The sequence below is a fragment of the Delphinapterus leucas genome, chromosome 11 (genome assembly GCF_059928025.1).
Source record: "Delphinapterus leucas isolate spDelLeu-1000000601 "Yukka" chromosome 11, BTC_Dleu_Yukka2, whole genome shotgun sequence".
Classification (NCBI taxonomy): Eukaryota; Metazoa; Chordata; class Mammalia; order Artiodactyla; family Monodontidae; genus Delphinapterus; species Delphinapterus leucas.
The window spans coordinates 934,177-953,122 of NC_143139.1; the positions used below are offsets into that span (position 1 = coordinate 934,177).

The 18,946-nt window shown below is 47.4% G+C and overlaps 1 protein-coding gene across 17 annotated transcripts in view; it reads left to right on the top strand.

Moving 5' to 3' along the window:
- The window catches only part of MICAL3 (microtubule associated monooxygenase, calponin and LIM domain containing 3), a 174,059-nt gene that overhangs the window by 13,314 nt on the left and 141,799 nt on the right, over positions 1-18,946 (top strand). For 14 of the 17 annotated variants that reach the window (XM_089920079.1, XM_089920082.1, XM_089920081.1 and 11 more), the window contains exons 2-3: positions 12,156-12,340; positions 12,980-13,030. The exons of 1 other annotated variant lie outside the window; for it this stretch is intronic. The gene's annotated coding sequence lies outside the window, so the exon portion shown is untranslated. The remainder of the gene's footprint in view (positions 1-12,155; positions 12,341-12,979; positions 13,031-18,946) is intronic. 2 more of the 17 variants (XM_089920083.1, XM_089920080.1) reach the window with 1 other exon arrangement.

The window sequence follows — 18,946 nt, forward strand, 5'->3', positions numbered from 1 at the left end:
CAGAAGTGGGAGGGATACAGACCCAGGAGATGTTTAGTGGAGTCTTGGGATGGGGACAGGGAGGGGCAGGGAGTAACTGCGCTGCTTTCTGGCTAGGAGAGCAGCACGCATAACTGAAGAAACAAATTCAGCTTTAGTTTATACTTGGGAAAATGAAACGTCTCTCTCTGCTTTTATTCATATTACAGTCTAAGGAAGATAAAGGCCCACCAACTCCTGGCCAATGGGGATAGAGTATCTGCTGCATTTTTTTTTTTTTTCTTTTTAAGATTTTTTTTTTGATGTGGACCATTTTAAAAGTCTTTATTGAATTTGTGACAATATTGCTTCTGTTTTATGACCGCTAGGTATGTGGGGCCTTAGCTCCCCAAGCGGGGATCGAACCCGCACCCCCTGCATTGGAAGGCGAAGTGTTAACCACTGGACCACCAGGGAAGTCCCTCATGCTGCCTTCTTAGAGGAGCAGTACTTAAGGCTTTGTCATGAAGCTAGTCAGTAAAGACGAGCATTCAGGTTAGGGTTAGGGTTAGGGTTAAGTCTCACGTAGACCTAGGAGTCATTAGTGACAAAGGCAGGTGGTAGTAAAGGATGATGGGAAGCCAAGGACCAAAACCACTCTTGGGAAGGCGGCTGGGCAGGATCCAAAGGGAACCAAGGAGAGGAGTGCAGACCAGAGACAGAATTGGGAGGGAGGGAGGGAGAGCACCCAAACTGAGCTCCAGGAGCCAGGAGCGGGAGTGGTGGGTGCTTGTGGGGCTCTGTATTTTCCAGTGCAGGAGCCAGAACTTTAAGCAAGCTTTAAGGAACGCCCTGTGAATAATGCCACCCAGGGTGCTAAACCAGATCAGACTGTCGAGGGTTTAAAATTAGCTTCCCAGTGCCTGAGTGTTTTGTGGAAGAAATACCTCAGGGAGAATATATCAAAGAAGGTGTCTTAGATTTGAGCTTATACTAAGTATTAAAAGACCCACCCCCTGCCCTTTGTAAAAGAAATGTGTTACAGGGAAGATTGTTCTAGTCTCTCTGGCTTTAAAAATTCCCAGCTCTAAAAATCTTGTTATAGGAAAGTCTTGAATCCCTCTGGAGTGTTAGGGGTGAAGTAACTATAGGGTTATATTTTGTTTCTACAAACATGCATGAGCACCTTTTGTGTACTAAACACTGGGAGTGTAGGAGTGAACCATGGCCTGCCAGAGCCTGTTCATACCTTGTGGTTAAATTTTCAGGAATTTTGCAAGTTGGTTGTTAAATACAGCTATTATTAAAAATTAATTCTAGGGACTTCCCTGGTGGTCCAGTGGTTAAGACTCCATGCTCCCAGTGCAGGGGGCCTGGGTTCGATCCCTAATCAAGGGACTAGATCCCTCATGCCACAACTAAAGATCCCTCATGCCGCAACTAAAGATCCCTCATGCCGCAGCTAAAGATCCTGCATGCTGCAACTAAGATCCAGCACAGCCAAATAAATAAATAAATATTTTAAAAATGATAAACTTATAGTTAAATAAATTGTATTGAAAGCAAAGGTAACAAATACTCAAAATTCATTACTTCCTCATTATTTTAGCATGAACTATGCTCTCAGGTCTCTTGCCCCATATGGTGGAAATACTGTATAATTGTGAACTACAGTACATTTCCTCCCAGCTCTGTGTTCAGAGATGTACGTAGCTTGAATTTGGCCATGGTGGGAGTATTTACACCACAGAAACCAACAAACACTACACATCAGGGCTTGATTTGTTGTTTTGTTCACTGTCTAAGAAAGTGATGAAAAAATGTTAACATTTGCAGTTTAAACTTAAAGTGTTTTGTGTCCATATCCAGTACATTGTGAATAGCACAAAAATTTGAGGAAATACTTCTTTTAGTATTTGAAAAACTAGGGTCCAATTCAGCAAAGAAGCTGCTTATATCATGTTTGATATACATGTTCTTTTTTTTTTTTTTTGCCTATGCTTCGCAGCATGTGGAATCCTAGTTCCCCGACCAGGGATTGAACCCAAGGCTCCTGCAGAGGATGTGTGGAGCCCTAACCACTGGACTGCCAGGGAAGTCCCAAAATAAATCTTTTTTTGTCCAATTTTGTTTCACTCCTTAAGGTAAATGAAAACTGACATTCACTTTATTTATCAGTTGAGTCCACGGATTGGCCATAGATATGAGTTAGACAAAAAAAATCTATGACAGGTTTGTCCGAGAGTCAATTGACTATATGGAATTTACAGTAAAGAGCATTATATATTTTATACTCTATTACTTATTACTATATATTTATTACTATTACATATTTTATTACTATTATATGCTATACATCTTTAATATTTATTTATTTATTTATTTTTGGCTGCGTTGGGTCTTAGTTGCATCACGCGGGATCTTTTTTGTTGCAGCGCGGGCTTCTCTCTAGTTGTGGTGCACGGGCTCCGGAGCGCGTGGGCTCAGTAGTTGTGGTGCGCAGTCTTAGTTGCCCCTTGGCATGTGGGATCTTAGCTCCCCGACCAGGGCTGCAGCCCATGTCCCCTGCATTGGCAGGTGGATTCTTAACCACTGTGCCACCAGGGAAGACCCTTGTTGTTTTTTTATATCCACCAGCAAAGCATCCTAGAATTCAGGTTTAGAAGAGCCTGCAGACAGAGACTATATCACCCTGATGTTTAGGGGGCGTGCTGGGCTGGGAGAAGGAGCTGGAGAGGCCTCCCTGTCTCCTCTGGGCTCGGACCAGCTCACAGAAGTCCCTGAGTGCAGTGGGGGAATTCCTCTAATGAAATCTTTGGTGGAAAGACTCAGCACCTCTGTTCTCTTTATTTTATCAACATTTGTTGAGTACCTACTGTGTGCCAGTCCCTGTGTTACTTACGAGAATACAGTGACAAAAAAGACATGGTTACTGCTCTAAACAGTTTTATTATATAGTTCACATACCATACAGTTCATTAAGTGTAAAATTAACTGGTTTTAAGTATATCCACAGCATTGTACAACCGTCACCACAATTAATTTTAGAACATTTTTATCATCCCCCAAAGAAACTCTGTACCCATAGCAGTAACTCTCCACTTCTGTCCAGTCCCTCTCCCACTAGCCATAGGCAACCACGAGTCTACTTTCTGTCTCTGTAGATTTGTTATTCTGGACATTTCATATAAATGGAATCATACAGTCTGTGGTTTTCTGTGACTAGATTTTTTTCACTCAGCATAATGTTTCAGAGTTCATCCATGTTGTAGCCTGTATCAGAATTTCATTCCCTTTTATGGCCAAATAATACTCCATTTTATGGATCTACTACATTTTCCTTATCCATTCACCAGTTGATAGACATTCGGCTTTTTGCTGCCTCAAATAATGTGACAATGAACATTCGTGTACAAGTTTCTGTGTGGACGTGTGTTTTCATTTCTCTTGTATATATGCATGCCTAGGAGTGGAATTGCTGGGTCTTGTGATACCTCTGTTTAGCATTCTGAAGAGCTGCAGAACTGTTTTCCAAAGTGGCTGCACTATCTTACATTCCCACCTGCACGGTATGAGGCTCCCAGCTTCTCCACATCCTCGATACCACTTGCTATTATCCTTTTGGTTCTAGCCGTCCTCGTGGGTGTGAAGGGGTATCTCATTGTGGTTTTGATTAGCATTTTCATAGTGGTTAATGATGTTGAGCATCTTCTTGTGTGCTTATTGACCATTTGTATATCTTATTTGGAGAAATCTCTATTAAAATCCTTTGCCCATTTAAAAATTTGGGTTACTTTTTAAATTATCAGGCTGTAAGAGTTCTTTATATATTCTGTAAATGAGTTCCTTATCCGATATATGATTTGCAAATATGTTATCCCACTTTGTGGGCTCTCCTTTCACTTTCTTGACAGTGTTCTGTATGTTTCAAAGTATAAAAGTTGTTAGTTTTGACAGGTCAAATTTGCCCTCAGTTCTTGAGTAAATCCAGATTTACATGACAAATTTCTATGCTTTCAGGTGTTTCTGTTATATTTAACAAGTCTCTACAGTTGAATAGTCTGTAGTCAGTTTCATAACCTTTAATACTTAGACCTTATGTTGGTGACTTTGTTTTAGCTTTTTAGAAACTTAAAATCTTATGAAAGCAGAGACTAAGGCATATAGGCTCTTTATAGCATTTTACTCACTATGTTGCTGGTAAAAACAGCCATAAGCTGATGACTCTTTTTTACTTATTTATTTATTTTTTTATGTGGTACACGGGCCTCTCACTGCCGCAGCCTCTCCCGTTGTGGAGCATAGGCTCCGGACGCGCAGGCTCAGCGGCCATGGCTCACGGGCCCAGCCGCTCCGCGGCATGTGGGATCTTCCCGGACCGGGGCACGAACCCGTTTTCCCTGCATCGGCAGGTGGACTCTCAACCACTGCGCCACCAGGGAAGCCCGCTGATGACTGTTAAACACACTGATTGGGGGCCAGACTTCTGGGAATAGCTGGAGGTTGGACACAGTATACTGAGGTTGTATTTAAGCATAAGTCAGGAAAATGGAGCAGTGTCACTTCCCATTGTAGTCTTAATTCTCTTGTGTTATCTAGTGAGATTTTCAGCTCTATTTACTCTAGTATAGGCATGGAATTTAATAATTAGAAGTGTATCTGGGTTATGGAGATAAGTTACCACAATGAAAAACGTGAACTACCTCCTGCCCTGATCCCTGCAAGATACTTCAGCAGTCTACCCTCTCCCTATGCTGTTCAGACAAGTCTAAAAAGCAGTAGGACATCTGACTTACGTAATAGTGTTCTGTTGGCTGTCTCATTTGCTCCCTTCCTACCGCCTGCATAGCAGTAAGTAGGGTAGTATGTCCCCTCGAGAAGGGAGCCAGCTCAGGAGGTGGGCTGTCTCTGTCCAAGGTCGCATTCCCACTAGCCATGGGGATGCTGGGGTATCCTTGGGGGGACATACTTGGGATTACTTGCAAACGTGGTTTTTCAGTGCCTCATTTGTTCTGTGTCCCTTTCTTTATCGGGTATTTCCATTTCTAAGTTGGGGTAAATGAATGTGTTGATTTTTTTCTTTGTATGTAGTCTGAACAAGTGGGTATAAACCATGTAGCTGGGGCCTAGAGGGTGTGTGGAGCATAGGAACAGACATGTGAGGGAGAGGAGACCTGGGTAAGGACAGTGGGGAAGGTGAGAAGTCCTGTCTGTGCAAATGCAGGACAGTTGTGGGGTTTATGAAATAGAGTGTGAGTCAAGTAGGGTGTAAGACAGTTTGAAAATTCCCAGGCTTGTTCACTGTTACCCGTGAGGTATCAGAATGCCTTTTTAGCAAGTGTACTTGCGAAATGAAGCATAGTCGCGCGTCCCCACTTTGAACAGAGCTACCTGTGATCAGTGGGTGACAGTGGGTGATGGTGGCATCTTGGATTGCTTCTGGCCTTTCTCTTTTGCAGAACTCAGAACCCTCCACATGGTTTTGTGATCACTAGGTCAACCCAAGACTGGAAGTTCTGTCACGGAAGTCACCCTTGGGATGTTTTTGGAACGTCTTTACCTGATTTGCTCTTGGTGGGACAGACACCTGAAGACGGCTGTGATGTGGTTAAATGTGAGGGCTCCAGAGCTAGATTGTCTGGGTTTACTTCCATCTTCTACCACTTAGAACTGCGTGACCTTGAGTGTCCTGTTTCTTGACCCAAGAATGTGGACAATAGTGTCTATATCACAGGGTTATCGTGAGGACTAAGTGAAATCTTGTGTAGACTTCATCACAGAGTGAGCCCATATTAAATGTCAGCTACAATGATTGCTGCTGTTCTTGTTGCTGTCGTTAATTTGCACCCAGCTCTTATAAGTGAAGTGGGTCGTCAGGTTGGGTGTGAGAAGAAATAGCAGCAATCTAGTGACTCCACTTGTTGGGCTCCTGCGTGTTAGGCCTGCGGTGTGGCTCTTACATGCCTTAGTCCATTTACTTCTCGTGACGTCATGCAGGGCAGTTTTATCACATCATGGAGGGCCGTGCTCAGGTCAGACAGCTGCCTCCACTTGACGACCTCATGCTTTCCTTGTCTATGGCCAGTTTGGCAGCCAAAGTAACAGGAAAGTCATCCTTTGCCCAGAGCCCGTAATATCAGCTACTCACATAAGATGTTGCCTGAAGGGAGGTAAGATTTCCAGAACATAAACTTTTTTGGGAGTGAGTCTTTTCTGTTGTGATGATTGAACAGTGAGGAGGAGGAGAACCTCAGGGGCCTCATCTTTTAAAAAGGCCCATGATCGCCAGGTGCCTATTGGTCTTCCTTCCACCCACAGGCAGGTACCCACAGCCTTAACTGCGACCCCAGCCTGCGGGGTGAGGGTGGAAGGGGGCTCAGGCCCCATCCTCCACTATCATAATACAGGCAGCTTCAGGATGGGTGCAGGGCCTTGGGTGACCTGCCTGTGTCCCCGCCCCTCTGGGGAAGGAACATGTGCTCAGTTACATATTCTCTAGAGACAAGGCCCTTATCAGGTGAATAATTTGCAGAAATCTTCTCCCATTCTATGGGTTATCTCTTTTTTTTTTTTAGCTGCGTTGGGTCTTAGTGGCGGCATGTGGGACCTTCGTTGAGAAACCCGGGGATCCTTTGTTGGGGCATGGGCTTCTCTCTAGTCGTGGCATGCGGAGTTTCTCTCTCTAGTCATGGCGCGCGGGCTCCAGGGTGTGTGGGCTCTGTAGTTTGCGGCCCGTGAGCACACCAGTTGAGGTGCGGGCCCAGCCGCCGCGCAGCACGTGGGACCCTAGCTCCCCGACCAGGGATCAAACCCCTGTCCCCTGCGTCGCAAGGTGGATTCTCTACCACTGGACCACCAGGGAGGTCCCTGTGGGTTGTCTTTTCCCTTTTTTGATGGTGTCCTTTAAAGCCCAACATTCCCTTGCCGCCCGGCCCCGCCGTTTTTTCCCTGTCGGTGAGGCTTTGCATGTGTGGGATGCCACAGATGTAGAGAAGAGGGGGTAGCAGCCCCTCCCCTGTGCACCTTCCCCTCCCCCTCAAGGTCACTCAACCTGAAGAAGAGTTAAGATTAAAGACCCAAGTTAGTGGGCACGGGGTCAGGGTGGAGCTCTGCCTAAAAGAATCCGGAACTGCAGCCTGGTGTGGCCACGCAGGTGAGCTCGGAGCAGCACGGCCCAGGACTGCCTGGCGCTTCAGGGGCCGGGCCTGGGGCCCTGAGCGGCAGGTACTGGCTGGCGGTGCGGTCTGGAGGCTGAGCACCGAGCACAGTAGGGTGCTTCCCCTTGGGCCCGGCGGAGCCAAAGACTACACAGCCGGCGGCTCAGGTTACAGTTGCTGTGGGAACTGTGACCTTTGCATTTCCTGGCTTATGCATGGAATTTCAGTTGCGTAATTCTACAACTTGGATTTTTCCTCTTCTCACCCTCCTTCTTGGCATTTAATTTTTTATCCCAGTGAGTGAGATCTGTAGCCTTCTGCCTGTCTGTCTCCTCCGGGGGCAGACAGTCTCACTCACACTCCTTTCCAGGCCGCTCACCCAGAGTGTGCCAGGCAGGAGACCGGCCAGGGCCTGACTGGTGGGTACCTTCCTGTTGTCCCCTGCAAGGCCCTGAGGCTGGGCCAACCGGCCTGGAGAGGCTTCTGGGCTGGACTGCCGTGCGGGTGTCCAGGATGGGCCCAGCTGTCCCTTTGTGTGTATTTCTCTCAAACAGGCCTTGCTCATTTCTGCTTGTGCACTTGAGCTTACCCTGTTCTGTGGGCCTGGAGCATCCTCCCAGGTGGCTGAGCTAAATTCTCCCTGAACTTCAGTTTCCACTTGCAGTCCTACCCTCTCTGGGAAACCTGTCATCACTACTATGGCTTAAAATTACCCCCTTCCAGGGAACGACATACGACTTGAACATTTCATTTGGCATTTAATTAGATACTGTCTCAGGATATTTTTCTTGTTGGCTCAAGAACATTTGTCATTTGGGGTGGAGGGATGGTCTGGTTTTTTTCGTTTTTTTCTGTAAGATTCTTGAGGGCCAAGGTTTTAAGTCATCGCATTGCTTGTTAAATGGTCAGTGGTTTATATTTGAATGAAGCGTGTGTTCTCTTGGTGTCTGCCATGAGGAAGGCATTGGGCCGAGAGCTTTGAGGGACACAGGAAGAAGCAAGGTCCTTAAATCCACTTTCCTTAAGATGCCAAGCCTGGCTTTCCATGATGTGGCCTTGCCTGCCCTGCTGTCCTCTTCTTCCTCTCCCAGTGACCTTTAAACCCAGAGTTCCTGGAAGGCCCACGTCTGTTCTCACCTGATGGCCGTGCACCTGTGCCTCCTCCTGCCCCTGCAGGAAGCTCCCGCCTTCCCTCAGCTCCACCCTCCACCTCAGGCGAGACAGCACTTCGCTCCTGCCGCCTTCCTGACCACCCCAGCCAAGGGTCCCTTGTGTTATTTCCTCTTACCTTCTGCTCTTCTCTCCCCCTCAGACCTCTTCACGGTATGTAAGTATGAACTTGTTTTTCTGTTTGTGTGTTGACATTTTTGTCCTGGTGGTTGTGTCCACCACTGCATTTCCATCCAGTATAGGAGACATTTTGTTCACTTCTGTACTCAGACCCAGCATGATGCCTGGTGTTTGGTAGACTCACAATAAATGCTAAATGACTGAGTATTCTTATAGAAACAGATGTATTTTTTTTGAGAGACAAGAAAGAAATGTAAAATGACTAGCGATTTATCCTATAGATTATAGTGCTCTGGTTGGCTTGCAGTAGACAGGCCTATGGAATCGGCCAGTGCCCCTCTCTTGAGATACAAATGGAAACTACTTTGATCTCAGCACAACACATGAGCTTTTTTCCTTTCCTCTTTCATCCTTCCATTTCCTCTCTCCTTTATTCCTTTTTTGGCTTGTCTTAGAAATGATTTAAGGCAACTTGGGCCCTTGATCTGTGCTGTGGGTGAGGCAGGACTATTATTCTGTTCTGTGTAATTCTAGACGCTTATTTTGGGACCTGTGGGACACTCAGTTTTTCCTAAACTCTCAGAATCATTTTTGAGAAGCAACCTTATGCTACTGGCCAGAACAGCGAGGCGAACGGGAGCTTGGAGTCTCATCGCTCTGCCGATTCCCCTTGGGCAGATTGGTGTGGGTATGTGTGCTCTCCCTAATGTTTTAAAGTGGACTTAATATTCAGCTTTCCCGTGTGCTGGAGACTGTCTTAAATAAAGAACCTGAAGGCCCTGGTGAAGTAATGTCTCCAAAATACTTCAAACTCATCAGGGAAGAAAGAAGTGCTGTGTAAACTCAGAGTGTAATTTTTTTTTTTTTTTGTGGTACACAGGCCTCTCACTGTTGTGGCCTCTCCCGTTGCGGAGCACAGGCTCCGGACGTGCAGGCTCAGCGGCCATGGTTCACGGGCCTAGCCGCTCTGCGGCATGTGGGATCTTCCCGGACCGGGGCACGAACCCTTGTCCCCTGCATCAGCAGGCGGACTCTCAACCACTGCGCCACCAGGGAAGCCCAGAGTGTAATTATTAATCAGACTTTCCTTTGGTCCTCTTCTCTGCCCTGGGTTTGCCTTCCGCGGCTGCTTGGGCTCCAGAATTCGCAGACGGAAAGTCCCTGGGCCGCCTCTCCCGCCCTCCTGGCACAGGGGCCCGGACAGCACAGAAACGCCGCTCTGAGGGACTGGCCTTGGTGTGCAGAGTGGCTGTGTGACCGCGCCCCAGTTCCATGGCATCTCCAGCTGCCTTCCAGGAGAGGGGCGGCTCTCCTGCTCATTGTCGGATGGAGTTGGAGTTCTGAGTCCTTGAGGAGCAGTTTGCCGGCGTGGAGCCCACACGGGGGTCTCCATTCTCTACCCCAGGCCACACTGGTCGGAGCTTCCGTTGGGGGACAGATAAAGACCCTCTGCGATCAGAACTGTGTCCATTCACTACAGTGTCACGTTGTCTTCCTTGTTTTCAAGCTTTAGTTTTCGCTTCCGAAAAAGCATCTGATTTCTATAGTAATAACATACATACATTAAAAAAATATCCAAATTTTAAAAAAGGCCAAATTCAGAAGCAGAATTTGATAATTTTCCCTTCACTGCCTTTTCCTCCCCTCCTCTATCCCGAGAAGTCCTAGCCCCTAATGCCTGTAGCATTCCTGGCATACAACAGGTGTTTTCATGGTCCTTAAATTGGGGGTGGTGAGAAGAGGTACCAAGTCCTGCTGTCTAAGCCATACAATTTATCATTGTTCACAGAAGTGTAGAATAATATTTTATTTGTTGTGTCTTCCTTGTTCCTATTTATCTTGTCCTCTATTTCAGCACCGCACCCCACTCTGAGGTAGTGCTTCCTGCACTGTGTTCCACGGACTGTTAAAAGGAGTCTGGAGAAAAGCAAAAGATGTTCTTAATAAGATGATTGAATTTTACTCAAGTTTTTGGTAGGGGGGAGGATTTTATTTATAAACCTTTTAAAAACGAGTCATTTTTGCAACAGTTCATTTACCCATGAGCCCTTTTGATTTGATTTGTGATTAATAAAATAATAAATTAATAAAATAATTTAAAGATGTATCTAAAATGTTGAATTCATAGTTTGGATCCTTAGGTGTTTTCTTATTTGTCGTCCCATGCTAATCTAAGTGTGCCTCATACCTCTTGCGCTCCTTTACTGATTCCCTCTGTAAATTTTAACTTAAAACTGCTTTGTGGTCAAATCTGTTTGAGGAGCGCTGCACTCAGTCTTACCTTGGCACTCCCTGTGGTATGGTCGTGGGCACCGCGGCATTATCTGCTCTCTGGGACACCGCGGGCTCACTTCACCATGGTTACTTATTTTAGCCTCACCTCAAAATCCTTATCTCCCTATGAGGCAAATAGTATTGGTCTCTGTTTTACAGCAGGGAGATGGGGCTTCAGAAGCCTGCCTTCACTGACTGAGGCCCAGTGGTGGGTGGGTCTCAGATTCAAGTCCAGATCTGTGGACTCTGGAGCCCGTGCTCTTCACACAGGAGCTCCTGGCATCTGCAGTACTTGTCTTTTGAGCAGCTGTGTCCCTTCCGGACGGTGGGTTGAGTTTGTGCCCAGGTCACAGTCCCCTCCTCCCACCTGCAGAGGAGGCTCCAGGCCCGGGTTTGAGCACGCGCACGCCGGTCACGTTCCCCCTTCCCTCCACCCAGCTTCATCCCACCCGTCCTCCAAGATCTCTTTCATTATAATAGTTAACTGTTTGTTGTAATTAAGTTAGCTAAGTGTTTATTGAGTTGAATCTGTTAGAACTTTGTCATCTAGTCTCTACTCGGTTCTGAACTACTATTGTCAGTAGGATTCTCTGCCAGTGATTCCCCATGCTTTGGGCAGAGTCTGTGTGTGTGTGTGTGTGTGTGTGTGTGTGTGTGTGTACGTGTGTGTGTACTGCCCATCGGCCAGTCTTGTGGATCTATTGAGTAGATTCATCAAACATCATAGCTTGAGTTAATGACATCGCGAATATATATGTTCTGCTTTTTCTGCAGTGCACGTAGATGCTGTTGTGATTAACAAAATACAAATTCATTGGAAAATGTTGAATTCATAGTAGATTTTTTTATTGTTAGGCATTTTTTTCAATCAACAAGGTATTATAAGGAATGCCATATATCACATAATGATCAAAAAAGAAATAGTTGATGGTAAAAAGGAGTTGTAACTGAAAAAAGCTGGAAACCCCTGGCTGTACCATTCATTTTGCGGTTATGTACTTTTTTGTGTTTTTAGTTATTTTGTGTGTTGTCTTAAGTGCTTAGCTGGATCCTAAGCCCCGTGAGTGTGGGACCTTTGTCTTACACGCCCTCTGTGCCCCTTGGTGTGCTTGCACATAGTCAGTGCCCAGGAAGTGTTTTCAGATTTGGTTTAGTCCTTAGATCCTGTTTTCCCCGTTCCACTCTATTATTTTACTTTCTTGAGCTCCCTCTTGCTTTTCTTCTTTTGTCTAGTTTTTACAGGTAGTCCTCAACCTTCAGTAGTCTTCCATCACTTAATTGCAGCTGTTTGTTGTGCTCCAGCTGCACAGTCAGCAGACATTAGGCAGGGCTGTGGCCCGGTATGTTATCATTGAATTAATTATTTATTGAGCATTTTTGCCAGGCATTGTGGAAAACGCTATAGAGATGCATTCTCTCATTTACTTCTTAGAAATACCCTGTGAAGTAGGTACTATTTTCACCTCCATTTTACAGGTGTGCCAACTAGGAATTGGACGGCTGAGCGCGTGGCAGTCAGGATCCAATCTCTGTCTGACTCCTAAGCCTGTGCTCGGAAGCCTTCTGGTGTCTGTGCCTCCTGAGATCCTGCATGGTTGTTCCCCTAAGGAATTTTCCGTTGGGAAACAGAAACAATGGCAAACAATACTGCTTGGATGTGAGTAAGTATGAAATTGTTTGGAACTGCGAAGGCGCCCAGAGGCGGAGGCACTCAGGAAGGGCTGGGGGAGGCGAGGGGCTCTGAAACATGGCAGGGAGATGAGCACGAGCGGATTCAGGTGCTGGGAACCACGTGAGCCATGTCCGAGTGAGAGGGATGTGCCCTGGGGTGGGGTGGAGTGGGGTTGCCAAACTGGAAGGAGGGCTGGGTTTCTTGGGGAAAGTGGGAGATGAGATCGGGTAACTCAAGCCAGAGGGACTTGAAATCACACAGGAGACACTATGAGGGATAATAAGTCTGTAGGTTTTTGAGCAGGACATGACAGGGTAAATCCTGTTTAAGAGCCACCAAGTGGGCAGCAGATGGCAGATTCCTCATGGCATGATGGTTCTTAATTCTTCCCTGCCTGTATGCCCTTGGGACCTAGTGTCACCTCTTCTGGTCCTGGGAACAGCCATCTGTACAGAGGTCCCTTGTTGGCTGATCAAGCCGCCCTGGAGTATGGAGAAGTGAAGAGTGTAGAACTTGGAGGTCAGAGACCTGGATCCGATTCCTGACCCTGTCTGTCCCTATAGCTTACTAGCTGGACGAATTATCTGACCTTTCTTCATTCTTTTTTTCCCCCACCTGTAATTTGCAGGTAACCCTATGATGACTCACAGGGTTGTTTCAGGATGAAGATCTAGCAGATGTAAGTACAGAGGCTGTTTAATCTAATGGTTCCAGACTTCCTGGGGTTAAGTGCCAGCTGTATCATTCACTGTGTGACTTTGGGCAAGTTACTTAACTTTTCTGTGTCTCCGTTTTCTTATCTATAAAATCAGCCTAAAAGGTGTACCTACCTCACAAGGAGAATTAAATGAGGAAAGATAGGTAGCTGCTCTTAAACATGCCCGGCATGTGGTACGTGATGAATAAACTGCAGCTGATATTTTTCATAGTGTCATTATTACTACCGTCACAGTACTTGGTTTGGAGTAGGGACTTTCTTTGAGGCAGGAGACCAAAAAATAAAGCCTCCCAACTCTATGGTAAGAAACTACCTCTGATCGCTATGTGGAAATGATGTGACTTCAGAGCTTCTCTTAAGCACTGAAATTATAACCATCTTGTGCCAATTTCAGGATCTTTTAGAGATCCCAGGTATTACTGAAATGCTTTAAAAAGTCAGCCATTGTTTTCTTTTCTTTTCTTTTTTTGGGGGGGGGAGAGGGAAGGATTTATTACTTGCAGCAAGTAAGGAGAATACTGGAGATCTTTCCCAAAGCAGTGTCTCAGTCATTGTTTGTTTTTTTTTTTTAAATAAATTTATTTATTTATATCTTTTATTTTTGGCTGCGTTGGGTCTTCGTTGCTGTGCGTGGGCTTTCGCTAGTTGCGGCGAGCAGGGGCTGCTCTTTGTTGTGATGTGTGGGCTTCTCATTGCGGTGGCCTCTCTTGTTGAGGAGCATGGGCTCTAGGTGCGTGGGCTTCAGTAGTTGTGGCTCGTGAGCTCAGTAGCTCTGGCTCACGGGCTCTAGAGCACAGGCTCAGTAGTTGTGGCATACAGGCTTAGTTGCTCTGCGGCATGTGGGATCCTCCCGGGCCAGGGCTCGAACCTGTGTCCCCTGCATTGGCAGGGCAGATTCTGAGGACACCAGGGAAGTCCTCAGTCATTGTTTTTTGATATAGGACTCTTGCGGTTGCAACACTTCTTAGGCACAGAAATACTCCCCTTCTCTTTTTTTTGAATATTTATTTATTTAGGCTCCTCCGGGTCTTATTTGCGGTACATGGGATCTTCGTTGCAGCATGTGGGATTCTTAGCTGCCGCATGCAGAGCCTTGGTTGCGGCATTTGGGATCCAGTTGCCGGCCCAGGGGTGGAACCCAGGCCCCCTGCATTGGGAGCGCGGAGTCTTACCCACTGGACCACTAGGGAAGGGAAATCCCTCCCCTTCTCTTTTAAACAAAGAGGGAGGGAGGGAAAGGAGAGAGGTGAAGTCTGGATTTCCTCTGGCCGCACAGTTGCCTCTGTCCGAGGACTTGCTACTGCAGGGCAGGGCAGGAGACACCTGCCTGTACGGGCAAGGTCAGCTCTGCTGGATCTGCCCTGGGCGTGGGCAGTGCAGAGGCCCCACAGTGAGCTCTGTGCCTGCTTTGTGCCCCTTCAGGCGGGACCTTTCTGTTCAGGACTGTTTCCCTTCCCCTCGACCCAGACCTCAACCAGCCATGTTTAGCTTTATAGCAGGACAGTCACACTCAGCAGCCTTCTGGCTGCTTTGAAAAGCCCTCAAGCCCTGTTCTTGAACCAGCAGTTGTGTCTGAGTCTTGAATTTATCTGTGTGGAGCAATTCTTTCCTTTTATTTTCTTTTTTTTAAACAAAACTCAAATTGTTGGACCTTGTCCTTTGTAGATGAAGTGAGAGTTGCTTTCTGAGGACTGGTTCATACCAGAAACCAGCTGCTCTTAAGTTGCTGCGGATCTTTAAAGGGACAGTTGATTTGTGGATCCAATTCCCTGGCCACACAACCTGGGTGTCTGTAGGATTCTGGTGTAGGCTGTGACAGTGTTGAGGTGCGTGACAGCTGGCAGGGGTGTGAGTCTGGTTTTAAGACTTTCATCTCAGGCAGGGTCAAAGTCTTGTGGAGCTAATCCCTTTGACTCCCCTGCCCCCCGTTACGGTTGGTAATAAGTATGGACATGTGCCACGTGCAGAGATGGTGGACAAAACCCAGATGCACGCCTTAGCCCCGTGGGCAGATGCTCAAACAGAAGAAGCCTCGTTTGAGGGCAGTGGTGTCTTACCTGGAGCAGTATCCTCCATTAGCAGTTCCTTTGTGACTCACCAGAAGACTGGGCTTGTGCATATTTGGCCTCACCCGTGCAAGATCAAAGTGCATCAGAAGGATGTGCAGGAGGACAGCCGGTCGGAGCAGGCAGAGTGATACAGCAGACTGGGCTTGCTCCAGCTTTGCCCTCCTTGGTTCTCGCACTGGGGCTGAGGAGGAGAGGCGGGTTTTGGGTAATGACTGGCTCCTCCTTCATCCTTGTGAGGACACGGGATTCCAGCTCACTAGTGTACTGCTTTGAATATACTCCACTTACAATGTCCTGTGGCTTGGGCTTAGGAAACCAACCTGCCTTTGCCTTGGGGACGCATAGAAGGGCGTCTCTGTGAGCACCTTGGTCGTCATTGCCATTGCACTGAAGAGTCTGAGGGGCTCAGAATTGCCCTTTGTTCTAAATGCAGCAGAGAGGGGCCACATCCTTAAATACACCCCTAGGTACCTGACCCTCAGCTGGCTGCTGTCTGAAGCCAGGAGCATCTTCCCTGGGAGGCTGATGCTCAGTCTGTGGCATTTTGGAGTGTGGGTTAGGGTGGGAGATGGCAGAAGAAGCTTTCATGGCTCCCAGGGCATGTGGCCGTATCTTCAGCAGAGCCTGTGTGCCAGGTTTGTCGTGACCCCTGGGGCTTATCGGGCACTTAGAGGGTGAGAGAGGGCTCAGATGAGTGAAAAGCCTTCCTCAGTGCCCGGGGGGTCAGAGGTACTTCGAGCCCCTGCCCATTGTCATCACCTCCTTAGGCTCCCGCAGAAGGAAGGTGTGCTTGGCCGTGGCAGGGTAAGGAATGGCGATGTAGGCCCGTTGCGTGTTAACAATGGTCTTGCTTTACTGCTTGGGAGATAGTTAGGAATTTTCAGATCTTTTCATCCATATTTATGTAAAACACAGGGAAGCAAAATAATTCCGTGAAGGACTAAAGATGGCTGTCATTTCATCTCACGTGTGTGTGTCCCTGACAGAGTCTTCCTTTAAGCATTCTGTGTCTAGGAAAGTTGTAGATAAAGTTAAGCCACTGATTGGGCTATAAAGTATTTATTAACCTTTCCACCCTTGAACAGAACGCAGGTAATAAATAAAGTCAGCAGTTGGTTTGTATACCCTCTGTAGCTAATCTGCTTTGTTATTTCTTTCTTCAAAATGTCTTTGGAAATCGCTTATCTTCTATGTCTAAAACTACACCTGCCATAATTGGTGCTCAGTATTGTAAGGACTTTCCCTTTTTAGATTACGGTTCCCATTGCTATAGTTCTAGTCTCTTCCCCCTTCATTTTATGCCCAAGTGACTGTCCAGGCCTCCTGGACATTGCCTGGCTGCAGTTCCATTCTCCTTGGTACCACCCTCCTGGCTGTGGCCAAGCCATCCTGCTGCAAAGCTTGGGCTGCTGCCTGCAAGGCCCCCATCAGCTGTTATACCTGGCTCTGAAAGCCCACAGGCAGTTGTCACCACGCTCCCAGTCCCCTGCGTGCGCTCTGCTGAGTGCTGCCTCTGGCCTTGTGTGTGCCTCCTCTGTCTCTTCTCTGCTCCCCCGAATCCTAACCATCCTTACTCCGATAGCCTGGCCACGCAGTATAGGAAGCATTTGCTCGTTTGCTCTCGTGCCTGTGGTACTTTCTTCCTTAATTGGATTGTACGCTTCTTGAGGGTGGGAATGCTGTCTTGTCTGCATGTCTCTTCCAGGGGTCATTGTATGTTGGCCACTTTGTGAGCAGTCAGCAAACACTTGATTGACACGCTTACCATGATCTTACAGTCATTGGCCTAGAAAATAATTAGTAAGAAGCACTTCCCTACCGTTGCCCCATTTTGAATTCTTTTTTCTGTATGTCTTATTGTCTGTCTCAGGCTGAATGTTCAGGACAAGGTTGTATGGATTTGGCTAGGAAAAGAAACCCCAAACAGTATATTTTTAAAGGTGCATCTCATGGAAATGCCAAGTACCCTTTTGCTCTTCGGAAAGTGGGGTGGAAGAGGAGAGGAGTAGGTCTAGATGGGTGATTTGGTGATGGTGGTGATGGCACGTGTGGATGGGGATGGAGGCCTTCCCTTGAACAGGAGATGCTCTTGAATGGCTGAGGACAGGCACAGCCTGAGGGGGCATTTGGGGTGCAGACCCTCCAGCGGCTGCTCTCTTGTTTTCCCCTTCTTGTCTCCATTCTCCCACCTCCACCCCCAAGTCTGGGCCGCCTCCTCTGTGTTGGAGGTGATACTGCCTCCTTAAGTGGCACAAAGTGTGGGGAAGAGACTCTAGCAGTTGGGGAATGTGCTAAGGATGTAGACCTTCTCTTTATCAGGAGCTCCACTGAGCTGTTCTGGACCTGTTCGTGGTTGATAAAGGAGCAGATTCTGTGGGTGTGAGACCACGTGCCCATCTACTTAGCGAAGGGTCACAGGGCCAAGAGTATAGGAAGCAAAGTGGGGGTGGGGTGAGAGGCTGGATCCAGGGTCAGCTCTTGAGTGTGGGGGAGGGCCTCTGCCAGGGGACCAGCTTTGCCAGGTGTGACGCTCCTGCACAGTGAGATGGCCAAGGGGTTACTTCGTCTGTGCGTGGGCCACCAGTGGGACCCAGCAGGAAGGAGGTTTATGTATTTGTTCTTTATTTATCTTTTCAGCTCCTTGGGCTCTCTTATTCTCATACCTCATATTTTATCCATTAGCAAATTCTGTGAACTCCACTTTTGTATTTTGATCCGGAATCTGACCACAACCTACAGTGATACCGCTTTAGCCAAGTCACAGTCATCCATCCCCTGGATTTTTGCAGTAACCACCAAACCGGTTTCCCTGCTTCCACCCTTGCACCACTAGATGTATTGTCAGCAGCCAGTGGTCCTCACAGTGGCCTGCAAGGTCCCACACAGTCTGTTGTCCCCTGGCGGCACTATCCCACCTCCAATCTTGCATGCTCTTCCCTTGCAGGTGATCCCAGACCAGTCTGGGTGACAGCAGCCACCCTCCCCAGCCAGCACCTCCCGTTCTTCTCCCACACTGCGCTTTTCCTCCACAGCGCGTGTTTCCGTCTAATATGTGGGTGTTTGCTTGCATGCTGTCTCCCCCACTAGAGTGAAAGCTCCTTGAGAACAGGAGTGGTTTGTCTTATTCACTCTGATCCCCCGTGCTAGGCACGTGGGGAGTGAACAGCATATACTTGTTGGCTTCATTCTCATCCATTTATTCTGCATCCATTATGTTCTAGGAACCAGGCTCTGGGGCCTACAGTGTGCAGACACACACACACTGAATAAGACATGCATCCCCCCGCCCCGCACAGTGGGCTCACTGCCTAGTGAGAAGCAAATGATGAAGTAACGACAGACAGCGTAGGGGAAAGGCAGGGAAGGAGGGCCGATAAGCCTCTGTAGGAGTAAGGATGGAACTGACCATGCTGCACAGGGTAGGGCGGGGGTGCCGCGACCATCTCCACCCTGGACATGAGGACCACTTACCTAGAGCTGCTGTTTGTGCACATCTGCTTTTTATCTTTTCCTGTGAGGCTCAGAGAGGATTGCCAGCTGCCTTTTGCTAATCAGCCAACAAATAGTAAATGCTCTTTGGCATACAAAGTACACTTCTAGACACCAGAATACTAGTGGATATTGAAGGCAGGGAAGGTGTCCTGAGTTTTTTCATTTTCATGTCAAATGAGTCCATTTCCTGTAAACTTTCCTTATAAGGTCTGTCTTACATGAAGTTAGTTTTCTTTTTTCTATACTCTTTCCAGGGTTTTTCCTCCCTTTATTGATTTATGTTTGTTTTTCTGTTCTAGAAGGATTCTGTCCCTAC